Below are 8,125 nucleotides of genomic sequence, written 5' to 3'. Positions count from 1 at the left end.
TCTATCTAACTCTCCATTTTTTTCTCCTATTCATTCCCCCAACATGTTTTGACCACCTGCTACATTCTAGGCCCTGTATTCTGTGCTGAAAATAAAGAGGTAAAGAAATAAGTTCTGTCTTTGAAGAGATCAAACTGAAATGGACAAGACAGTGACCCAAAATAGGCAATTGCAATAGGATATGAGAAAGAAGGTAAATTAAGAAGCACAGAAGGATATGGGATTTGTAAGGAGGATCTCTATGGAGATAAGTTAGAGAAGCCTTCTCCAAGGAGCTGACATCTGGCCTGGATATCAACAGGTGTTTAGAAGTTAGCAAAGGGGAACAGGCAAAGTCAGTGCTAATCCAAAAAGCTGCATCCATAAAAGCAAAAAAATCATGAAAGAAAACAAAGCACCAGAGCAGTGGTTCTCAACCAGGGGTGATCTGTGTACTTCAGAAGAGAATAAGCAATGTCTAATAAACTTTTGGTTGTCACAGCTGAGAGGTAAAGGGAGACAGGTACTACCAGCATCGAGTAGGTAGAGGCCAGGAATCCTGCTAGACACCCTACAATACATAGGAGAGCCCCAACCCCAAGATAAACAATTAGCCAAACTAAAACTTCAATAGTGTCAAGGCCAAAAACTGAAAAACTACTTTAGAAGGACAGCAAATGGTTCAGGATGGTAGGTGTGAAGAAAGGAGAAAGCAAAGAGAAAATCCTAGGGAGATAAACAGGAGCTAGATCAAAGATAGCAAGTGTTTATTGAACATTTACCCTACAGGAAGTTTTAGCATGGGTGCTGGGGACCCAGAGATGAAACGGGATCCAATCATTGCCCTCCAACTTTGCAATCCTATTGGAGAAACGGCACACATCCATGAGGGAAGAGGAACCTCTAGGAATTGAGACCTTACTATGTACCAATCACTATACTAGAATCTTATAGGATATGTCCTGGATTCCTTTTGATAATTCAATGAGGCAGGTTCCATTTTCCGGGTGTGAAAGCTGAATCTAAGAAATTTTTTTAATGGTTCTAACAATCATTAGGTCAAATCCAGTTGACCATCTGTTTTTTTAATATTTATTTTTTAGTTTTAGGTGGACACAATATCTTTATTTTCTATTTTCATATGGTGTTGAGGATCAAACCCAGTGCCTTGCGCATGCCAGGCAGGCCCACTACACTTGAGCCACATCCCCAGCCATCTGTTTTGTGTTTTTTTTTATATAAATAAAATTTTATTGGAAAATAGAGGGGGGGGGGGGAAACCCTGCCTCTGTGTCACACAGTTAGTAGTGATACACCAAGTCCATTTCCACCCAGCCTGACAACTCAAGGTGGCACACTCAGAGCAAATTAATAGTAGAGATCCTGATGGAGAGGGTGGTCCACAGAGTTCATGGGGAAAGCACAACTTGGCCTTGAATGAAGAAGAGGAATCAGATATGCAGAAAGGACAGGGAAGAGGGAAAATGGAGTTAATAAAGGCACAGGTGAGCAAAGAATGTGGCAGGTTCTGGGAACCCTGGGAGGCTGGGGGACTGGAGGGTGGAGGAGGAAAAAGGTCCAAATGCAGCAAACTCCATGTGGGGCCCTGCAGGTTCAGGAAAGATGTATATAGCCGAGGGACAGAAAGGAAGTCAAGACATGTGCATTTGTAATATCTGAGGAATGAACAGAGAGGCGGAGGAATTGAGAGGAGTTTGTTTTAAACCTGAGGTTTACCTGTATTCCTGGCCCTTCTGACTGTGGAAACTGCCTCTCCCTGTCCCCATCTATTTCCAAGAGGAAGGGTCACCCAGAAGCCAAAGGAGAACCTATTGTTGTGGCCTGCTTGGCCAGCCCTGAGGGACAGAGCTGCTGTCTTTGGAGGCCCATATTCACCTCTGTTAAGAGAGTTGCTGCCACTCCCTCCACTCCTTTGCACTAACCACATGTTTTTCACACACACACACACACACACACACACACACCAGACATGAGAATTTAATGTACACTGTTCATCAGATAAGGGAGACAGTTTGTTGAAGAAAATGTTTGCTGGGGCTATTGCTCTGAGCAGCACCAGGGTGAGTGGCTCAAAGAGAATCAATTTCATCCAAGAAATCTGAAAAGAGACAGGAAGGGGAGGGGCTCACTTCAGCAATAGCCAAAGAGACAAGGTAAGGGAGCCTTGCAAGGGAGCTCAGGCCACGAAAAATCCTTCCAAATTGAATTTCTGGCCCTGGTGGAGACAAGCCAGGGCTGCTGGCAAGAGAGGCCTAACCTCTATGGAAGAACCCTGGGTTCCTGGGTCTGAGAGTCATCTTTGGCCTCTAAGGAGGCACTTGAAAAGGAGAAAAGCATTCCAGGAGGATAGTGCTCCTCTGTAGAATACCCCACCACTGATATCTGGAGACCTCCTTTTCTCCTTCACCCTTAGCATCTTACTCCCTCCTGATTGGAAATGAGGAGTTCCAGAGACTCTACCTCCAGAACAAGGTCTTAGAGGTGGGACAATTCAGACAGAGAGGCAGGAGGCTGGAACAGGGGCATTACCTTCCACCTGGGAAGGCTCCAAGGAGGAGGCAGCTTCAGGCCAGGCTTCACTGCTCTGGATCCAAAAGGAATCTTTAATCACCCCTCGGTGGGCTGCTCTGAATCCGGCAAAGCCCTCCCTTGGACATCACTTGGAGAGCACCTGAGTGGGTGATGCTTGGTTGACTGTGAGGTCATGATCAATACTCTGTCTACAAAGGAGCATGGTGGGGAAGTGATGGCCAGATTGTGTGTATGCGTATACCCGCATACGCTTGTGTGACTCTGCACACTGTGTGAGCGTGCAACCAGAGCATCGAGCCAAATTCTGCCCAGTCCACCGCCCCGATAGCCTCTCCAACTCTGAGCTGATGGACCACACACCTTCTGGCCTGGGGTAGGAAGGCCGCGAAGAAATCTTCCCTGCGACGCGGAGGTGCTTATGTCTCTGGCGGCTGTGACTGGAGAAGGCGAGCGGCAGCGGCCCCCCATAGCTCGCACCCAGGGCTTGGCCCGGGGCTGCGGCGGGCCAGCGCGGGCGGCGCTGCTGGGCCTCGCGCTGCTGGGCTTCGCGCTGCTGCTGGGCCTCGTGCTGTACCTGGCGCGTGCAGGACCGTTGGTAGCGTGGTTGGCCGTTGGGGCTACCACGGTCTGGTGGCGACCGAGCCGCGAGCTCCGTGGCCCGCGCGCCTTGCTCTTGTCGTCATTCGTTCGCAGCCAGCGGAGGCAAGGAACACTGCTCCTCTCCCCTCTAGCCAACGCGGCAGCAAACGGAAAGCTCCTAGAGCCTCGGGCTCTGGTCAAAGGACTCGAACCCGCTGAACTGCTCCTCATGGGCAGCTACCTGGGTAAGCCCGGCCCTCCGCAGCCTGCCACCGCGCAGGAGGGCAGGGACCTGAGGGAGCGGCCTGTCCGCCGCCGCCTGCCCACCCGCTCCTCGCCACCTACACCTGCGACCCAGCGGGTCCCGCAGCGCGGTTACCCCTCTCTCCCGACCCCTTTCCACCAACCCCCCAAGAGGTCTATGCATGGGGATTGTGGGACTTTGGCCAATCCCTTTGTGATAGTTCCTCCAAGACGCTATCCAATTCAGCAGGCCCAGTATTCCATGCTAGGGGTACTGCCCACGGTGTGCTGGAATGGTTGTCCGAAGAAGGCTGTACTTTCGGTTCGGAACTCAAAGATGGTGTGCAGCCCAGGGACTGTGAGGATTGCCCCTCCGGACAGCAGGTTAACTCGTCGTCGAATACCAGGGCAGTTAATCAACTCAACCCTGCCCTCACCATCTGGTAATGTCCCAGACTCCTGTGCCAAGGAGAATGATCTCAGAGAGGGGAAGAAAAGGGTCGCGGAGGAAGACGACCAATTACTTGCTGATGGTCAGGAGAATAAGAAGAGACGCCAGGATAGCAGTAGGAGTGGACAGTCTCCATCTGTGCCCCTGGTGGCCAATGGAGTCTCCACTTCTTCTGTGCCTAACCCTGGGTCTCTGAAAAGAGTTCTCCCTTCCCAGAGCTCAGGAGAACATCCGAGTAAGCGATCTTGTACCTCGCGGGTTGGCTCCCTGACAAGCACCTGCGGCCGCAATGCCATCACCAGTTCCTATAGTTCTACCCGAGGCATCTCTCGCCAGCAGCTGTGGAAGAGGAGTGGCTCCGTTTCATCTCCCTTCTCTAGCCCAGCTTCCTCCCCAGAGAGGCCAGCCAAGAAAGCAAGAGAAGAGAAGCCACCTCAGCCTTCTTCCACTCCTCAGGTGGCCAACAAGCAGTCCCAGGGCCAGAAGGCTGTAGACACTCCCACTCAGAAGCAGCAGAACTCGGGGGCTTCCCCGTCTACACCTGGCAGCTCCAGACAGCGGAAACGGAAGATTCCGCTGGTGCCCAGGCGGCGGAACAAACTGACCTTGCCTTCACCACCTCAGCTCGGTTATCCCATCACGGCTGAGGACTTTGACCTGGAGAAGAAAGCCTCGCTCCAGTGGCTGAACAAGGTCTTAGAGGACAAGACTGATGGTCCTCCGAAGTTGGTCAGTGAGAAGCCACCCGACACTCAGCCTTCTTTCACCCTGCCTGCTGCGAGTACCACTTCCTCAGCAGCCTCCTGGCCAGCCCTAGGCACTAGCCTGAAGAAGACGCAGAGTGTCCCAGGACCATCCCTCCCAGAAGCTTCACCTCTGAAGACACCCAGTCTTCTGGACTCTCTTGGCTCTTTACCATCAGGGCCCCTGCCAGAAACCCCTTCAGACTCAAAACCCACAGCCACCTTTTTGGGACTGGTCCCTGCTTCCCCCACAGCACCAGTCGCTGACACCAAGTCACCTCCAGCCCTTCAGGCTGACACATCTACCCCCTCCCCCATGCAAGGAGTGATGTTTGGTGGCATGTCAGACAGCCAGACCTCTGACCCTTCCTCCCCAGGTGCCCTAGCCATGTCTTCTGCTTCTCCCACCTTCAAGCCTATTTTTGCAATGGCACCTAAAAGTGAGAGTGAAGGCCCCTTGCCATCTAGTCTATCCAACCTCCCCACAATGACCAGCACTGCGGCCTCAACTTCTAAGCCCATCTTTGGTGACCTAGGGCCACCTGTGGCTGTGCCCTTGCCTGCTCCCTTTTCCTTTAAGCCAACAACTGCTGTGAAGGCTGCTGCAGCCCCAGCGGCCCCTCTGTTTGCTGGCCTGGCCACTGCCACCTCTGTCGTGGCTTCCACCACCACCACCACCACCAGTGTGTCCAAAGACTCTAGTTCCAAATCTGCCTTTGGCTTTGGGGTCAACAGTGTGGCCAGTACTGGGAGCAGCACAACTAGCAGCATGACTTCCGCCTCTCAGCTCTTCCCCTTTGGGGTGCCCCCTGCTTCTGTCACCAGCTCTGCCAGGGCCATGGGCTCTGAATTCCAGTTTGGCAGGGCCCCCATCATGCAGACATCCACAGCAGCGACCACCTTTGGCCAGTCTCTGCCTGGTGCTGTTCAGATGGCAACCAGCAGCAGCAGCAGCAGCAGCAGCAGCAGCAGCAGCAACAGCAGCAGCACTGCTGGCTTCCGTGGCTTCCGGGGCTCCCTCACAACCTCAGCCCTGGCCGCCACCTGCCAGCCTACCCTGACTTTCAGTAACACCACCACTCCTGCATTCAAGATTCCCTTTCGCTTAAGTGCCAAGCACAGGGTCGCAGCACACCCAGTAGTCATCCCCCAGCCCAAATTTGGGGCTGCCAATGGGCAGCAGCAGAGGTCCACCAAGCCAGCCCTAACCCCAAGCGTTGGCAGCCCTTTTCCTTTTGGGAACTCTGGGGCCCCTGCCCCATCTGTAGCACCAGTGCTAAGGCCAATGTCAGCGCTGGCAGCAGCGCTGGCCCAGCCGGCCCAGCCGGCCTTTGGCAGCTCAGCGCAGACAGGTTTTGGCTTGAAAACCACAGCCTCAGCCCTCAGCGTCCCTGCCAGCACAAAGAAAGCCTTTGGTGTAGCCACCACCTCTGGCTTCAGAGCTACCACCCACACCACTAGCAGTGGGACCAGCAGCTCAGTGTTTGGCAGCTCAACTTCGTCCCCTTTCATGTTGAGGGGACCTGTAGCCCCAAGTGTTGGGCTCAGTGTGGCTGCCCCAGACACCAACTCCACCTCTGGGGCATTCAATTTTGGACCTGGACAGAGTGGTTCCACAGGCACCACCACCCCCTTTGTGGGGGTCTTAAGTCAGAATGCCCTGGGGATTCCCAGCCAGGGAACACCATTTGCCTTTAATGTGGCCAGCACATCTGAGAGCAAACCTGTGCTCGGAAGCATCTCCACACCTACCTTTGGGCGGAGCACCCTAACCGCTGGAGTGGGCACAGCGGGCAACAGCCTTTCCATTGGGGTGTCCTCCATACGCACCCAAGGCTTTGTTGGAGTCGGGTCCTTTGGATCAGCATCCCCTTCATTTTCCATTGGTGCGGGACCCAAGACCTCAGGTGCTCGACCAAGACTGCAGGCCCGAAGGCAGCACAACCTGTAAGAAATAGATTCTGTCCCCGTCCCCATCTTCATTCCCCTGTCCCTGTCTCCAATCCCCTGTCCTTGTCTCCAATCCCCTGTCCCCACCTCCATTCCCCTGTCCCAGTTTCCATTCCCCTGTCCCAGTTTCCATTCCCTTCTCTCCACCTCCATTCCCCTGTCCCCACCTCCATTCCCCTGTCCCAGTCTCCATTCCCCTGTCCCAGTCTCCATTCCCCTGTCCTACTCTCCATTCCCCTGTCCCAGTCTCCATTCCCCTGTCCCCATCCCTTTCCCCTGTCCCTATTCCCCTGTCCCCACCCCATTCCCCTGTCCCCCTCCCCATTCCCTTGTCCTTGCCCAAATCTGGACCTCAGCACCTAGTAGGAAGAGCCTCTGACTCTTCAAGTTCCATAAAACAAAACTACCCTAGATCTCTAGCTTCAGCCACCAGGGTGGTGGTAGCAGCCCAGGGGCTCTTTCCCTTCTGGAGGAAGCAGGCGCCTCAGGGAGGAAGCAGGCAGTGGCAGGGCCGCAGCCTGATAACCTGTACTTGAACAGTTGCACTGGTGTTGAGAGCCACAGCCCAGTCGGGATGGTGCCTGGCGTTTTGCCAGGGGGAGTGGTTGAGAGGTGGCGCCAGGGAGCCATTAGGAATGGTGATGGTTGAGCTCTCCTGGAGTTCCTGGAGAGTTCCCCTGGGTGGCGTATTCCTAGGTTCCAAGTTAGTTCCTGCTTGAATCTACAAGTGACTCGTGACCTCCCGGTTATTTGTGCCCAGCCAGGCTGCGGGATGCAGCTGAAGAACTAAAGGAACATCTGTACATAGTGTCGGCTCACTTCCCTGACTCATTTAGTATGTCCCTTAGTCAGGTGGCCTCCCTTCCCACCTTTTCCCCCAAGAGCCATCCTTGCCAGAGCGTGCAATGCACACAACTTGAATTTCTGTTGCATTTGGGTGGGATTGGATAAAATGAATAATTTTCAGTCACAAGCGGGGAGGTCTTTTGGATCAGCAGCCCCTTCATTTTCCATTGATGGTGGGACCCAAGACCCCAGGTGCTCGACCAAGACTGCAGGCCTGAAGGCAGCACACCCGTAAGAAATAGCTTCTGTCTCCATCTCCATTTCACATTATTTATAAAATAAGAACTATATTTATATAACATGGGCAAAAGGGACTCCAGTCCCTCAAGAAAGCTGTCTGGGACAGCACTTGAGCCCTTTCTTTACACAGAGATCACCCAACTGTGCAGCTAATTCCTGATCACCGGCATTCATACTTACCACTTCAATGAACCAAGATGGGAGGAATTTAAAAGCTTAAATACAAAAATGAATTTTTACTTTGTTAAAATATTTTAACACATGATTCTCCTAAAGAGGATGGGCATGGCAGCAGTTTTACTTGGTTCTCTTCCTCTGGTCTTTTTGCCTGGGAGACCCAAGTGGGTGTTGCTTGGGCTGCCCCCTTTCGCCCTGCCAAGTCCGAGTCAAGTCTTATCTTCAGCCCTCTGCCAGTTTGGCCCCGAAAAACTTGGTAGCTCAAGGCTGTCAGGCTGGCAGAGCTGGGAGTGACAGAAGCTCCTGGAGAGGGCAGGATGCCTCCAACTGCCCTCAGCCGCCAGCCACCTCCACCTGCTGGCCT

At 53.4% G+C, this 8,125-nt stretch overlaps 1 pseudogene; it reads left to right on the top strand.

Moving 5' to 3' along the window:
• Nucleotides 1-2,950: 2,950 nt before the first annotated feature.
• On the top strand, nucleotides 2,951-7,586 carry LOC143394825 (nuclear envelope pore membrane protein POM 121 pseudogene; annotated as a pseudogene).
• Nucleotides 7,587-8,125: the final 539 nt, after the last annotated feature.

The sequence above is a fragment of the Callospermophilus lateralis genome, chromosome 3 (assembly GCF_048772815.1).
Source record: "Callospermophilus lateralis isolate mCalLat2 chromosome 3, mCalLat2.hap1, whole genome shotgun sequence".
NCBI lineage: Eukaryota > Metazoa > Chordata > Mammalia > Rodentia > Sciuridae > Callospermophilus > Callospermophilus lateralis.
The sequence above is the reverse complement of the archived record's forward strand: the minus strand, read 5'-3'. Positions and strand labels throughout refer to the sequence as shown.